Here is a 15,808-nt window from a genome sequence, read left to right on the forward strand (position 1 = left end):
TTTCCAGTAATTTGAATTATCGAGAAAGCGGAGAACCCGTTTGCACACATACACACACGAGTGTCCACGGCTCCTTTGTTCCCGAAATCATCCGAAGCCTCGTTATCACCAAATGGACATTCGAATTGACGTCATGGAGCATTTTACAGAGCAGGACACTGCGACGAACTTCCTGGGCGAGCGAGCGAATAAAGCATACTTCCGAAATTGGCGAAAGGACGTTGCAGTTTATACGCGCCGCGACTCAAGGCATAACTACCATAGAGCACATAAAAACCATTTGAGGCTTCACGCACTCACACTAAACTCGCTCGTAACTCTCCGTTTAAAGGTGCGTAACCCAATGGAAATGCCCCGATGCTTCTCCCGCAGCCCATAATGGAGTAATTACTTTGTCTTAACGCTCCCGAGCCCGAATTAGTTCGCGCTCTCCCTCTCTCCCACATAAACACGTAACCTCGCCTTTTCTTTCACCAGACTCAGGCTAATTGGCCGCACTCCGACTCGTTATTTCCGTAGCTGTATTCACCTTTTATTTTTCCTTCAAATTCCAGCCTTCGTTTGCTCTTTTCTTTCCGCTCTCGTTAGCAGTGATTTCGATTCAGTCGAGAAGGCACGAATTAAAAGGGAAAAAGGCTGCTAGTCAGCGATCGATCGGAAGTGAGTCGCGTTAACGCGAGTTACTCGATCGTCGAGTTAATTCTGTTTCGTACTTTTGACAGGATGCCCGAACCACCCAAAGAGCGAGCATCAAGGAAAAGTTTTCGTTCGAGTTTCGGAAAATGCTGTTAGACCACTAACTTGCGCCTTTCGCTTGCCGCTATTGTCCGTCCGACTTTTCTTTAGTATCTCTCGCCTCCCCTCGCCCTACTCTGCGGTTTATGAGATTTCAAAGCAGATCTCAAATCAATTATAAACGGAGACAGCGCCATTCCGTCGGCCGATCCTCTGGCACTGGCGAGCCGCTGTGGCATTATCGAAAAATTCCTCGGAACTTGCCAGAGCAGGAGAGAGAAAGAGAGAGAGAGAGAGAGAGAGAGAGAGAGAGAGAGAGACGCGATGGAAGTTTCATCCTTCGCCTCACCGAAGCTTGATAAATAGCTAACAGTATTTGAAGTGCCGCGAAGAAAGCTGCGGTGCCAGACGAAATCGCCCCAGTCTCTCTCTCGCACAGTATCTCGCGGCGCTTCTCGTTCAAATCAACCGCGAAAAGCGTCGGGGAAGGGAATATGAAAAAACCGACCGAGTGATGGATTTTTTAAAAACAGCGCGACACCGAGAGGAAGAAAAAGAAGAAGAAAGAAATCAGAGAGAAGAGCACGAGTCCAGAAGACGCGGCTTTCTCGAGGCTGTTGACAGAGCCACAGCGGAATAATTCTCTTCCTCCACTTCTCGTTCCCGCTTTCCTCGAAAGTTTCTTTCTTTGCGAGCTCCTTCCTGCCTCCGACTCCGCGTCCTTGCTCGCTAACGGTCATATCGTCTCGACGAGTTTTCTCCAGCGTCACATTGGATTGAGAAAGAATGGCGCAGACGACTCGAGGGCCATTCGCAAACTTGGCCAGCCTCGTTCGCTTTTCGCCGCTATCTCCTCGCCTGGCCCACCCTTTACCCCCCCCCCCCCCCCCCCACCCTTTTACATGGAGTTTAGTCTTCGAACACGCTCATTTCGTACGATATCTCTCGAGCGAGTTCGACAATCTATTCAACCGTACGCCGATAACTCGTCACGTTGACGTTGTAGCTTTCAGTTTTTAAACAATTTTCTAATTTTTTACGTAGAAGACATTTTTGAGTGAAACACGGCGCGTTCTGTCTTGAAGCGTTGTAGGCCGAGTGCAAAAAAATTGTATAATCAGCGAGTAAAACTCACTTAAATATACCACAGCTGTTAATAATTTCAAATATCCAAATAAATAAAAAATATTTATCAAGCCATGTTCCTGCATTGAGCCTGACCAAAGCGTTGACTTATACTACTACGACCGGCTATATACAGTACTCTAGATTCTCTTCGGGGCGACCATTGATTATTAGCAGACGAGAATAGTGTCGAAATTAATTATTCTCGGCGAGTGCCATCTTCCTAATAATTTCTGTAATGCACTTTGCGCGACGAAAGCCACTTACGACAGAGGGAGAGAGAAAGAGAGAGAGAGAGAGGGAGGGGAAAAGAAAATCGCTGTTGGCTGATCTCCTGCAGCGCTAACTCGCGAGATAAATTCAGTCGGGTACGCATGCCCGAGCCAAACAAAAGCTGGCGCGAGAACAAAGTTTGGTGCTGCTCCGCGGCGTATCTCCCTCGACCGCGAGAGAATAACTTAAGCCAGGCGCGCGACAAGGGAGGAGGCGCGCGCCGCGCAAAACTCGATCTACCCCCATCCTCTGCCCTTATCCCTCTTCCCCGTGCCTTATCATTTATCGCGCATCCAGATACACCTACGCGACGCTCTCTCTGCAATTTTTTTCTCATGGGCTCCCCAGTTGCACATCTCAGGCGCGGGCGACGGCGTGCAAGGCAATTAGCACGAGAGACATCGACACCGCCGTCCCCTCGCCCATTTCTCTTTTCCGGGCCTATTTCGATTCGGAGATCGCGGACGAGGAATTCGAAAGGAAGCGCCACGGGGCTGCGCTTGACTTTGCCGAGAAATCTAAGCGAGCAGCAAGACTTCTGTACACAGAGAGAAAGCGCCAGCCGTTGCGGCATTTCGGCAGCGAATCGGTCTCTAATGAAGAATTCGTTTGACGAACCTGACAATGACTTGCGCGACAATGAGATTGCGAGGCTTGCCCTGTCAACGAGACTCCGCGACGAGTAGTTTGTCAGCGAGACAAAGGACAAATTAGCGGACACGGAACTCATTTCGAGAGGTACAGAGAGAAAGAGAGAAAAAGAGAGAGAGAGAGAGAGCTCTGGAGAAGCCACAGTCGGCAACCGAACGAGTCAATAGAAATTACCGACCATTTCGCTCGGTTTGCCCGAGTTGTAACGGCGACTCACTGGAAAGCAAGCCGGTCTGGCGTGCGCGCCTCATTTTATTCCGAGCGAGAATTAATCATGTTGCGGTGCCCGACAGCGAGCGCGTAAACTTAGTCTCGAACACGCGCACGGCCATTATCTGGAGAGCGGATCGTAAACGCGCGAGTGGCGCGAAACGAAAAATGAGAAACTCTCGAGAGGGTGCGAGCGGGCGCGGGGAGCAAAAAATACGAGCGCACAATAAAACACGGCGCGCCGAGAGAGCACTGGTCTTCTCTATACGAGAAAGCGTCGCGCAGCTCTTTTCTTTTTGTTCTTACTCGCATTAGGGCAGACGAAGGCGCCGCTTAGAGAAGCCCAGGGGAAGAAATAATTTATACACTTAGTTGCTCGTCCGTGTGGTAAGGATCGCGTGATGAAGGTCCATCGATTCTCGAGATTTTCCTCCAGCACGCATTTCCCGCCCCCTCCCCTCTTTTTTCACCCTCGGGCGGCAAAAAGTAAGCGGCCCGTGTTTCTTCGATTAGGACCATTCCGCGAGTTACGCTTCGAAAAAGGAAAAAAGCCACGGAAAGCAAAAAAAGAGTAACCGTGCGCTGGCTAAGAAAATGATTTTCCTTACCGTGAAGGGAGTTTCGTGCCGCCGCGAGAATATCGAGTTTCTTTCTGGTTTACCGCTCCCCGGGCTCTGTTCGAGCTCATCTGTGGGGCGTTGCTTTTTCATTTCTAGCCTGGTCTTCTCTTCTTTTTCGATTTTTGCTTTTCTCCTTTTTTTCTATTTTTGATACGAGTCGCGTGACGGTTCGCACTTTAGTCCGAATGAATCATGAATATCGTTATAAGAATGAAATACGATTTGTAAGTTGATGGAGAGACTCTCCGCACAACGCGGAGATGTGAAAAAGATAGCTTTGTCTTATTCGAAGCTCATTTATCAAGCTTCTGATGGAATAACGATTTACAGGAGCGCTAAATTTATCAAGACACTCGCCGGGTAACTACAATGTACTCTCTGCAGCTGTAGATCGGCCGTTCTCGTTGCAGCCAAGCTAGATTTCCATTAATCGCAGACCATTGCTCATAGTCTCGCTTCATATTCCACAGTTATTTGCTGCTTGTCAATAATAATTGACATTCCGAAAATTGCATTGTGATTCACCGAAGAAGCGGAACGTAATTTACAAGTCGAAAGCGCCAGCTTCGCGATATTTACGGCGTAAGAATGAGAGACAAGGTACGCTGAGAACAGCTTATAAGGGAGAGGAATCGCATAAATAAGCGAGGACTGCGAGCAAGACGGGCGGAACGCACGGCGGCAGTGTCTCATGCCAGCGAGCGTAGTCCATCACTACTTAGTCGAATACATCGGAAATTCAATCGAAGCATCGTGCTCTGGCCGCTGGGGCACGCACGCACGCACGCACGCACGCACACGCGCGCACACATCAGGCGTATAGCGAGATCAATACTCGCACACCAACTCGCGCGCGATATATCTGCCGCGGCGCGGTCCTCGGCGACACTCCATAGCGCCACGCTCCAGCGTTATGATTACGCGCATTTCATTGGCGGGAGTGCGCGCGCCAAGCACAAGCACCACTCCGGTCTTTCTTTGTGTCCACGCGATCGAGCGATAGCCGTGGCCGACCGGGTCCAACTGCGAAAAGACAGTCGACGCGCCTATTCGACAGCTCCTGTCAATTGGAGCGCGAGGCCGCCTTTCCATCGCCTGTCTTCTCCCGCCTCGTTGTCGAAGAGGCTAGTCGAGAGGACCATTGGCAGCGCCTCTGTCCACGCGATTCGTCCGCCGATTGTTTTCGAACTTGCCTTCGAACGATAAGGCACTTTTGAAAAGGACGGAGTCCAAGTGAAATACGGGTTGCGCGAGCAGCCGGTAAAGCCGAGCCTGCAGCGGTACGTACACGAGCTCACGGGATCTCCATTAGTGGGTCGCGGGTGCCGAGCGGCTTGGCTTTGCCGCTTCCGCAATCACGGCCACGATAATTGCTTCGGCTGGTGGCTGCGCCGAGAGTCGTCGCTCGCGTCGAAGCGCGCTATCAATCGCGACGCGCCTGCTCGCGGGCAGACGTGCCAGCGCGTAACAGCCGACGCCTGCGCCCGAAAGCTTGCTCGTTGAAGCGCGAGCCGCGGCGAGCCAGCGACTGGAAGTGGCGAGAGCGCGCCACGCGACCGACGAAACGGCACGCGTCGATGCGCGCCGAGCGGCGCCGCGCATACGCGAGCACTCGGTTAGCGGAGGACCAGCTCGACCAGGTGCTTTACGAGTTCGAAATTGTATTTTACGAGCGAGCAGGCAGGCAAGCGGTTTTATCTCGGACGGGCGCAGCAGCCGATGCCCAAAGGGAACGACGACGGTCGACCGCCCTCCCTGATCCCTGCGCCAGATTTCTCGCTCGGCCACTGCAGCGCGACGCAGGGAGCTCTACCACGCCACTGCTAATCGCCGTCCAAGCTCCGCCGTACTTGAAATATCTCCGGTGCATTCGATCCCTCGCTCCGCATCGGCTCTTCTCGGTGAAATTCAACTCGAATGCTCGCACTTTTCAGCCCGAAGAAATACAATTATCTTACCGCTAAAAACTTGAAAGTGCCCTCGAGGGCGTTTTGCCCCGAAATCACGTTGGTTCCACTTAGCGATTCGTTCAAGATTTATTGACCCGAATGTAACGTGAAAAAGCCACTCCAACCGAAGAATAATTTAACTCTCAAAGACTTGCTATTACCGAAACGACTTTGAGCTGCATGGTTCAAAAGCGAAAATGCAAAAATACAATAAAATAAAGCGAAAAATAAAATGGACCACGGAATACGGGCAGTAAAACTGCATCGGCCAGATTTCGAAATGCACCAGGCCGGTGACAACATATGCAAAGGCCGCATGCATGTATGCGCAGTTTAATAAAGCCTTTTGAAGTCGAACGACGCGTCTTTACGACTCTCGCTGCCGTTGCAATTTATGCGGAAGCGCGCCACGTCCGCACGGTCGCGCGGCAAATGGGAAATTTCTCTCGCGGGCGGCTACCGCTGCTGTTTCTTTTTTCTTTCTTTTTCAGCCAACTGTCGCGCGCGGATCGATTAAATTTCATATCCTCGGCTTTGAATTCGAATGGCAGCTACGTTGTTAGGCTTTACAGGCGTTTCTCGGCGCGACGCTTCTGTTTCCTTTTTAACGGCCAAGATTTCTCAAGTGCACGGATAAACGTTTATGTGAAAGTGTGAAAGCTTCATGAACTCGCTTGTAGACTTTGCGCGTTGAATCATAACGAGGCTACGAATAAGCTTCCGATCGTTCGCATGACAATTCTAATTTATAGGCTCAATTGGCAGCTAAAAAATAAGCAGGGAAATTGAAAAGTTATGGTTCGCGGCACGAACTTCATATTATATGGCGCTCGTAAAGGGAGGCCGCTCGAGTAGTAGGGATAACACGCGCTCTCGAAAAGTGTCGAGGAAGTATGTATATGGAGCGTCGTAAACGCGATATTGGATAGCTCATTTTGCATCCGGCATGCCGCGTCAATTTTTACAAATTTACGTTCGATTATTAAGGACGGACAAATCCACGACGCGCCCGTAGGCCAGATCTTATTGCCAGACTACCATTCGGCTTGGAAGATGTCGCGAATAAGACAGATAGAGCGCAAAATTGATTTTCCACCGAGGACGGCATAACCGATGGAGTCACGAAAAAAAAAACCAATTTGACGCCGATGTCCGCTTTTTTCTCGTCGTCGTGTCTCGCGCTGCTTTCGCTTTATTGGAAAATGCAGGCGGGCGTTATGCGTTTTAATGGGCAAGCGCGGAGCGTGCAAAGAGAGCGGGTATACGTAATAAGCAGCGTACGAATCAATTGCACGGATGCTTGGGAAGCTAGACGAACGCGTAAAACGTAGGGATGCAAAAAGAAAAAGAAAAAAAAAACCAAGAAAAAACCACGTATCTGCATGACGACAGTCGACAGAGGTTTAAGCGAAAAGCCGACGGCAAACGCGCGGAATTCATCGTTTAAAGTGTAGGCCGCGTAAAACACGCAGAAGCAAGATTAATTCGCCGAGGACTGGCAACGTTATCCGCGTTCATTAGCGACAGTGTAAAGCCGGCCACTGCAAGTGTCGCGTGTCGTCGCGGAGGATATGAAAAATCAAAGGCCCTCGCGTATCATTGATCAGCCAGCGCAGCGTATCGCAGTCGCTGCAAACGAGCGGCGCGCGCGCGCGAGCGTAGCTGTCGTTAGCCCTCTGTATGTGTATGCAGTGGCGGAGAGTGCATCGCTGCATAAGATATGAGCGCGAAGTGGTGGCGCGAGCTCGCGTGACTCGCATGGCGTGTCGCCACTTTAAACTTTCACGAGCCTCTCTCTCTCGGCTTCTTTTTATTTTCTTACCCGGCTACACTGTGTGTACACGAGCGACACACGAGCGACACACGGTCGCAGGGTTACGAGGCTAAGGAGAGAGAATTTTCGGTCCTAGTTAAGACGCCGGCAGCCGTTGTTTTTTTTCTTTTTTACCTCTTGCTACCGGGGACTCGCTCGAGTGTTTGTTTTTTCCTTTCATTTACTGTTTTTTTTATTTTTTTATTTTCTTGGCCGCTTGCTCGCTGTTTTAATTGGGCCGAGGTAGCGAGCGAGGAAAACAGGTCCTCTCGCGGAGTGTATTTTCCTTGCGACCAACCAATTACAGCGAGATCTCAAAGCTGCCCGGACCGATGCTTTCAGCGAGCTTTGAACGCACGGCCTGTCCAAACAGCCACGAACGTACACAGCGTCGAAGTGTGCGCTGCACTTGCGTGGCCGCGGGCGCGCCTTTTCTTGCGGTAAGCTTCGGCTGCAATTAAAGGAGCCTGGGCAGGCTCCTCGACTTGCCGTAATTAAGCTCGATCGGCTTCTACTAACGAGCCGCGGCGTTCGTCTCGCCGGCGTGCGTCATACGCATGCGTATCGAGCGATGCTTTCTCGCTCTGCGTCTTGCCAACTTCGTCGGTAATCTCCGGGCTAACCGAAAGCCAAGTGATCGGCCGGCGGAACTGGTCGCAGCGATAAATTCAACGCACCAACGCATTGCTGATTATGACCGGTTTGATGCTTGCAGCTCGCTGCGAAATCGCCGTATGGTAATTCGACGTCTATTAGCTCGCCGCTATAAATTACGGCTTTATTGTGCCCCTACGAATATGATAATCGGGCCGTTAATAACTGCATCGCGCGCTTGCTCTCTTCCGCCTCGTGCCTGATTTTCAACACCAAGGAATCCGAGCGCCGCGCGACCCCCCGGCCAATTTTCCAGCCGCAGAAGCCCTGTACCGCTTATACGCACGCGTGATCTGTGCGCCGATTACGTACGCCCTGAAAATCACCGTTCAATTATTACGCCGGACCTGGCGCCCGCGCCGACCGGCTGCCCGTGCGCGCGTTTCTTTCATTTTTTCTTTTTTTTTTTTTTTATCTCTTTGGCTTTGTTTGCTTGCCACACTAGCTCGTAGCTGCCCCGAGGAACGGAGAGTGATACGGTCGATGGAAGCTTTTTAATTGGCATTGGCGCCGCTCGCGATTCGCTACCGTTCGCAATTTTTAATTGAGAATCTCGAAAAAGTTTCGCAAGTAAAGCTAAACCCTCGATTTTTTTCTCTATCCTCTTCGCCTGAAAGCGAGCGGCGAACTGCGGCGTTGGCGAATTTGCATTGCAAAAGGCGCGCATAAAAAAAAAATAAATAAATAAATGAAAATACACGACGAGCCTTTGCCGCGAGGACGCGTGTGCTTTGAAGCGACGCTTTTAAAGCCGACGCGCGGCGATAGAGATAAAGGCTTCGTGAGAAATATTTCATTCGTTAATTTTGCAAGAGTACGTTAGCGGTACGCGCCGACGAGCGCCCGAAGCGCGATTCGCAGCAGTAAGCGAGCAGCGAAAGAGCGAAAGAGAGTGTCACGGTCTCGATAAAGCAGGGGTATGCAGTCCCCCGGGCTCGCAACGAAGAGAGAGAGAGAGAGAGCGTGGGAGGGAGGGGGGTGAAGCGACGAGCACATCTCGCTGGCCAACGGCCAAGCTGCGCCATGCGGGCGACGAGCAAGTGATCCGGATTATCGTGGCTGCGCCTGCGTGCGTCGCGCGCCAAATAATAGCCGAGGATACCGAGGCGCCACGATAAGAAAGCTCTCTCGTTCGCGAAAGCTGTCTCGTAGCTTTTTCTCTCGGCCGTCCGCGAGCCTCGCGTTCGGTTCAATTTCGCATAATGCTCTACTATCGCTTGCGGCACGGGGCACTGTCTTTGGGGCTGCCAGCGCGGGATTACGTCGGCGCGCTCTCGCGTCGTTATACCGAGAGGAAGATGCCACCACCACCGCCGCCGCCTCGTCGATCGCGCGCGCGATTTATCGTTCCGAGAATAATCTCGCACCGCGCCGGCACGACGACGAGCTTTTAACGCCGGTCCTTTGACGAGCTCTCGACGAGTCCAAGTTTTTCCTTCGCGCATCCCTCGCGAGGAAAAAAAAGAACGAGAGGAAAACAAGCGTGCGATAATAATAACAATAATGCTCGGAGGAAATAGGGCGGAAGAACGCAATGCACTTTGTTCCGAGGAATTTGCGGCCAATGGAATCGGCCTGTAGCCAAGCGAAACTCCAGAGAGCGACCGAATGGAAAAGCTCGAATGTACGAATCCAACGAAAACGAAAGGCCGTGGAAAAACGACGGCAATCTGCACGAGGGGAATCTCCGTATCGACTTTGGCGCGGGCGCGCCGGGCAAGTTGCGCGGCGATGAAAGCGCAGAGCACCGAACATAAAGCCAGATTTGTTTCGCGTCCGTCGCAAAAAAAACAAACGAGCAGCGCAGAGCGGAATTGCGTTTCGTAAACCTCGTTGCGGCGCGTCTAATCGCGACAAAGAAAATCGGTCGACCGCGGTTGTTTTTTTTTGTTTTTCATCGCCCGACCCCCTCGCCGCCACCGCGCGCGCCGACGGCCGTCGAGCGACACGTCGATTTCACGGCGCGTAAAGCGCTTTCGCGATACGTCGATGCTCCTGGGACTCGGGCTACTTACGTTCGCCTAGCCGTCGCCGGAATCCGACATGCGGGAATCCGCGGGCAGTCGCGCCACAGGTGGAAGCCGGACGTAAGAGGTGGGCCGCGCGGGCCGCACGCGCTCGAATTTCCCCTGACGCAGCTCCCGCGGAACATAATAAGTCGCGGGTATATATCGAGTCCCGCGGGACGATGGCGACGGTCCAGATCATCAGAATTCTCGCCGCTGACGGAAGAAGCCGCCGCCGAGCCACATCGGCCGAGTATTTAATTAAGTCCGCAACGGCGCTCGCCTCCAGGGATCGTTGGTTCGGCGCGCGTCGGTCTTCGAAGCGCCGCGGTTCGCATCGGAGGCGCCGGCTGAAAATACAACGCTCGACGCGGGAGCTGCGCGCGAACGATAAATGCAGTCGGCGGCCGGTCGGCTAACGAGGTGAAGCTCCTCGAAAACGAATTCGATTAGTGGGCGGGTCGAGAGCCCGCCGTGGAGCCGGCGCGGCGCGAGCTTATCAGTTTGACGAGCGGCCGGCGCGCCGCGTTTATTCTCGGCGAGACAGCAGGTTAATTAGCAAGGAGACTGCGGCGGCGAAGACGCATTGTGGACTAGTCGAATAAATTAGGTTTGTTACGCAGCGGGCCGTAGGCTCGTCTCGCTCGTTTCGCGCGCGCGCACGGCGCTCATTAATCTTCGGCGCGGCAACTGCGCGGCTCTCGGGCGTTGATTAAATTTCTGATTGGCCTTCTGTAGCGCGCGACCGGCTCAATTTCCGTTTTTCGATCAGCGGCAGACCCCGATAATGAGCGCCTCCGCCTCCCTGTTTTTTCCACTTGACAAGTCGCCGGCACACACTCGTCGATCGAATAATCAGCTCCCACCGATCTGGAAGCTTCCGCGGTCAGATCACATTGCCTTAATTTTCGAGTGCGTTTTTGCGTTGGCACCAGTTGCGATGATATACCGCAAACATTGCATTTTACTCGATCTCGTGAAATATTCTATAAGATGGGTAAATGGTTCGTCAGACCGGTGCAGTCGACATCGGCATCGGCGCGCTTTAATTTCCAATAGCGCCGAGTCAGCTGCTGCTGATGCTGCTCAAACTGATGATCGCCTTTCCGTTCCAATGTCCAGCCACCACCCTTTTTTTATTTCCTCCCCTCTTCCTTCCTCGACGTCGGCCTTTATACTCGCTTAAATGCTCATTTTTTTATCAACATTACTCGTAGCTAGAGCTTCTCTAATCATTCCGGTAGGAACATTGTTCAAAGAAAAAATTATCAGCATCGACAACTGAATCGTACCTTGAATGCTTCAACTTTTTCATTTGACACTTCGTGTATTCAACTCGCCTGACTAATATAGCCGAGATTCAGTCTTCGACGAGGAAACTTTCGGATAACTGAAAGTTTTAGATTAAAGATCGTGGGAGCCGCGATAAGCCGGCAATTTTTCTACGAAGACGAGAGATATTTTAATTAGTTCTCAGGTTCGATCCAACTTTGGTTCATTCGCCGAAAGTTAAATACGGCGATTAAAAAGCAAACAAAAGAAAAGAAAAACAAGAAAGCCCCCCGAGCTCGAGTGAACATCTCCACGCGCGGGTAATCGGGATTTAGTTGAACTGGCGCCCCCGAAAATAAAGCGATTTTGGAGATAAGCCGTTACAACTTAATCTTCGAGGCTAGGCCGAAACAAAAAGCTCCTCTGTACCGGCACTCGACTGCCGCTGCTGGCGGCAAAGGAAAACATAGAAGTGGCTCGGGTTCGTATAATGCAATCGAATCGCTCGAAATCGGCGTTAGCCGCGCACTTAATTGAAAATGTGCGGGCGCGCGTTAATCGATCGCTCGCTATAGGGGCAGCCACTCGCCACCGCCGCGTCGCGCCGCCCGGATAATAGTACTAAATGTACGAGAGTCTTGAAACCGGCTAGCGCCGTGAGCTCGCTCGTGAAGATTCTGGTCAGGCTATAAGAATTATAGATCAATGCTCTTCGACCCTTTTTTCGCGTAAGAATCAGTTTAGAGTTTGCTTACTTTATTTTACTAACGACAACTAAATTCTATTTATTTATACTATTGAAATAGCACTTGAATGAATATTCATTAGTCTTATTGAAGTAATACTCGTATATCACATGAATAGGATGAATAGTGAAATTGCACTCAATTGTGAACTTGATCATCGTTTTTTTTTTCGCATACAATGTACATCTCCACAAGGTTATAATTCACGTGGAGCTTTCTATATGGGTACTTGATACGGCATGGTAATCGATACGGGAACTCGGAGTTTTGTTTCCAATTATTCACAATAATACAACACGAATCGAATTTGAAAATGTAGCGTAAAAGCCCGTGAAATAAAGTTACGATTACTTTGAATTTTTTGCCAACTTTGAGAAATACATTATGGAATAGTTGGTTGATGCACGAGTGCCTGTTAAAGAGAGAAAGAGGGAGGGAAAGAGAGAGAGAGAAATCTTGTTAAGAAAAAAGTGTCGAGCAGCTTTTTCAGCCTGCTTAACGGTTATTACATTTCAAAGAGAAATTTGCGTGTTTTTTCAGTCAGTATGATTACGTGAATAGCGCTATGTAGTTTTAAAGGTGGGTTGCTTTTGAATTTTAAAACGAGCAGAAATATTGCAACCAAATGCACGTCGGCGACTATAATAATTGTGGCAAATCGATATTACGAGAGCTTGCAACTGGCTGTCAGTGCGACGTTTCAAAAAGGATATCTAGGCGGCAGCCCCCGAGGCAGGATTTTACATACATAATTACATGAAAATTAGGTGCAAAGTCGACAACGCGGCGGCTGTGCGGCGCGGCGCGCTTGTGAAATTTCTAGAATTACTCGTATTTGATGGTGGCTTGCAGAGAGAATTTGCCAGAGTTAATAGGGACAAAGAACCCAGGCGAGAATATCACATGGTTGAAGCAACAGCATGTAAGAAGGATTAATTTCACGAAATACTCGGGTTATATTCTCATAAGATGCCGTTGATGAGGCCGTTGACTGATGCCGCCGCGGCGCCTGACTCTCGCCCCTAATGAGATTTCGCTGAAAGACAGACGCTCGCACATACCAACAGGCACGGCGGCCCAACTTTATCTCACCGGGTTACGGTTTCGCTTCGCTGCGGCGCGCCAAGACTCCGGCTCTTTAGCAGCTTTTACCCGTCACTCGTAATTCCTGAAAGCGCCGCCGGCTTTTCTCGCTTGTAATTGCTCCGAATGCTTAGCGCGGATTTTAAGCCGCTAAAAACGCCCGATAATCGCTCGCTCGCTCGCTCGCTCGCGGCGCAGCCGACGAGTCGACGACAACGGTTAGCACTCGCCGCGGACGGCGAAAGTGGGCCGATAATTAACCGACCCGAGAGCTGACTCGCGCGGACGCCGGGCTAGCGCCCGCAAGAATGCAATTTGCCGGACGATTATTCAATTTTTTCCGCGGTCCATCTGCCGTCGCTTTTTATCTTTTTCTTTCTCTTCCGCCCCGGCATCCGGCTTTTTCAGCCTGGCGAATAATCAAGAGCGCGGTGATCAAGATTCTCGGACCTCGCCCCCCCCCCCCACTCCTGCGCTCTCCTCCACGCCGCTGCCCCTTTAATGTCTTTTATTGGCGTTTTGCGCGCCGTTCCCCGCTTTTCGTCCGATATTCGATTTTAGCTCAATTTCTGCTCGCGCGCCGGCGCGACAAAGCCTGCAGACTTTTAAACAGAGAAATTCGATTAGCGCAGAAAGCTTCGGATGAGTGGATTAATGCGATTTCGCGACCGGCTTTATGTCCGCTTTTATCGCCTGTCTCTCTCTCTCTCTCTCTCTCTCACTCCTCCCCCCTCTCGACAGTTTATCTATTGTTTTAAGTACTACTTACGAGTGTTCGGTAAATAATAGAATAGCGCCCGACTGTTTTTTTTTCTTTCTTTTTGTTTTGGACGATCCCGCTGCAATCTACCTGATTGGGCAAACAAAATGAAAACGAGTAGAATGAAAATAAGCGGGTCGACAGCTGCATCGGGGACGCAAGCTCGCATCGTAATTAACTTGTTGTTCGATTGAGCGATAAAATTGATTAGCGACAGTGGGAAAGCGAGCCGAGAATATTTAACGGCTCGTCAGAGCTCGACTGCGTTTTGTCGAGCGTTTGAACTCGACGCTACTTAACTGCACGGTTCTTCGTAAATCAGCTGCCGGGACGGCAAGTACGTTGCCGTGCGACGCGCATTTGGAAATGAACGTTTCCTCATTGAACCGAACTGATTTACGCGCTATCGGTATTAAATGTTTCGTTAGCAGGCGCAATGATGCTCGTTACGCCGATTCTAGCGATTGTCACAGCTACGCAAGCGGATGCGACCCGGCTCTCGGTAATTCCCAACTACCAAACGGATGGTCGATCGAAATGTTCGAGACGAGGTCCAAGTGAAAAGTGCGTGAGTCGCGAAGGCTGCATGGAAAATGTGCCTCTTTTCGGTCGACGCGAGAGCAAATTGGCCGCAGTCTAGGAGCTGAAGCCAGGCATAGAAGCGAAACTTTGTTTCTAAACTTTTTTTATTCGTCGCTGCCGACGAATAAATTGTAGTCTAGCCGGCACTGGTGCGTCCTTTTCGCGTCGCCGAGTGAAAGTTATAACTCAATTAAAGTGTAAACATTAGGAATACTCTCCGGACGCTTGCATCACAAGTGAGAGAGAGGGAGCGAGGGGGTGGCATACCGAGCGAGAGAGGCATAGCTCCTACCGTAGCTTATTCCCTTGGAAAAGGAAACTGAAGTTCGCAGAGGCAATGACTCGGCTCCATTTCCGTTTCTCTCTCTCTCTCTCTCTCTCTCTCTCTCTCTCGCTCGCTCTCTGCACTTGACTGAGCGTTCGAGGAGTCTAAGATAAGAGGCACTAGCTCGAGATGCAAGTCGAGTGCCGTAGACTAGATAATTATCTTCGGCGGTGTTTTTTACCCGAGCACTTTCCCCAATTGGCCGGTTCATCGTCTGAGCTGCATCGTTTCGGATGCGGAACCGACGAGTCCACTCGCGAGGCACGAAGCTCGGCGTTACGGCACGTTTGCACGGAAGGAGATAACGATTTGATTCCGCGTGTACAGCCAAGGCGGACGGGCAATAAAAGCGCAAAGATTATAGGCAAATCGTGAAACAAAAGAGGTCTTTAGCATGTAGCTTTTTTTCATCGCGGCAGGATGGCAGGCGGTCGTGTGGGGGGGGGGGGGGGGCAGGTCATTAAAGTGGAAAATCCGCGCTCATGAATACGTAAGGAGCTGCGAAAGCAAGACCGGGACGACGGCGCGGCACGGGGCCGTTTCGCCTCACCTATTACAGCCGGCGAAACTTTGATATTGCGAAACTTCTTCGATGTTTCTTCGGGTCTCGCTCTCTTTTTTTTCGCGGGCCGCGCGCCTCCCATTATACTCGCGAGCTCGTCCGACTGTGTCTTTATTCCGCTCGTTTTGCATCTTTAAAGGCGTGTATCGCGACATTTATACAGCCTATCCCCTTGCACGCGCGACTTTAATGCTTACTGCGCTCTTTTCTTTCAATCTGCTATCCACCACGGCAATTGGCTATCTCCATTAAAGTCCCGTTCCTCTTCTTCCATAACGGCCCCTGCCCTGATTCACTTGCTCGTTTTCCTTGATGCTATCCAGCCATAAGCTTTCCGCAGATAAGCACGAAATAGCCTGGAAAAGCACGAGCCCCATTATAGTATGCATATGATTGGATTGGATTGAGACGCGACCGTTAAAATCCATACGAAGCCGAATCC

Source organism: Phymastichus coffea, unplaced genomic scaffold (assembly GCF_024137745.1).
Source record: "Phymastichus coffea isolate CEN01 unplaced genomic scaffold, Cenicafe_Pcof_1.1 PCOF00132, whole genome shotgun sequence".
Classification (NCBI taxonomy): domain Eukaryota; kingdom Metazoa; phylum Arthropoda; class Insecta; order Hymenoptera; family Eulophidae; genus Phymastichus; species Phymastichus coffea.